This window comes from Centrocercus urophasianus, unplaced genomic scaffold, assembly GCF_019232065.1.
Source record: "Centrocercus urophasianus isolate 14NV4802_14NV808 unplaced genomic scaffold, USGS_Curo_1.0 seq_11, whole genome shotgun sequence".
In the NCBI taxonomy this organism is placed as follows: domain Eukaryota; kingdom Metazoa; phylum Chordata; class Aves; order Galliformes; family Phasianidae; genus Centrocercus; species Centrocercus urophasianus.
The window spans coordinates 83,622,455-83,623,684 of record NW_024884253.1 but is presented as its reverse complement, the minus strand read 5'-3'; positions in this window follow the sequence as shown (position 1 = coordinate 83,623,684).

Below are 1,230 nucleotides of genomic sequence, written 5' to 3'. Positions count from 1 at the left end.
CCCCCCCCCCCCCCCCCCCCCCCCCCCCCCCCCCCCCCACGGGCGCAGCCATCTAGTGGACAAAAATGTAATTATTTACCAGAAAACGTTTTCCTGCATAAAGCTTTTGCTGAAGTGATGGGGTTTTTTTTCTGTCACTTTATCATCTGCAGTACCACTTCTCCACGAATCCTCTGGAAGCCTCTGGGAAAACAGAGTTTACTGGAGAGTGACAGCATAGATCTCTCAGCACAGGTTCCTGGCAGACTCTGAGATTAGCAATCATCGTGAAACTTAGGATCAGTTCTGTTCCTCCTGTCCCCCACACTGAAATTATCCGTGTATTTCTTACAGCGCCGTGAGGGCCACCAGCCGACTGACTGAGTGCCTTATCGTTAGATGCAACACCCTGCGCCAAGGAGACTGGTGTTGCCACAGGGTTTAAATAGCTGAGCTAATATTTAAACGTCTGTCCCCTCTGATCTCTGCAAAATGAGGAGAAGAGACTTTGTGACTGCACACAGACAGCTGCACAGTGCCCAGAGCGCTCTGCAGGCTGCAGCAAACCTCCTCTCCTCACAGGTAGTGGTGCAGCCCATGCAGCAGCACCCAGCCTCTCTCTAACATAAAGAGCAGGCAAGGGGAATGAGGATTTTTCCTCCTGATGCCATTTGTGGCACTGTGCTGAAAAGTTGCCTATCAGCACTGTGGTGCCCTGTGCAGCGGGTTCAGTACCTGAACCTCCAGCAAACCGGCCTGCTGTGCATGGCTCTCTGCTTCCTTTTCTGCTTGTCACCATGGAGGAATAAAGCTAGCAGCTTTCTTATGCTGTATTCTTGGAGGCCCAGCCCCAAATTCATTCTCCTCTGCCATGAAGTTCACAGCACTAATCTTGAAGAGCAGATAATGATCAGCCATGCCCGGGCAAGCCGCAGCACTGAAGCCAAAATATAATTTCTGTGGGATTACAACAACACAAACCACCATCATCAGAGACTGCACTGTGATGATGCAAGCAAACATCTGTAACTCCTGCTGCTCCAGGCGAAACACCGATGTGGGATTAGCGAGCTGCCACTTGGAGCCTGCTCTGACTGCAGCTTTCGCTCCCCTGACCGCACTGCTTTGGCTTGACCCAAGACACAACTCCAGACACTTTAGCCTTCCATTAAAATTAAAAACAAAGAAACCTTAGTCTTTCTAAATAATTTGTTTAGGAGCATCCCATGCAACAGTTTTCACCGAAGCCAC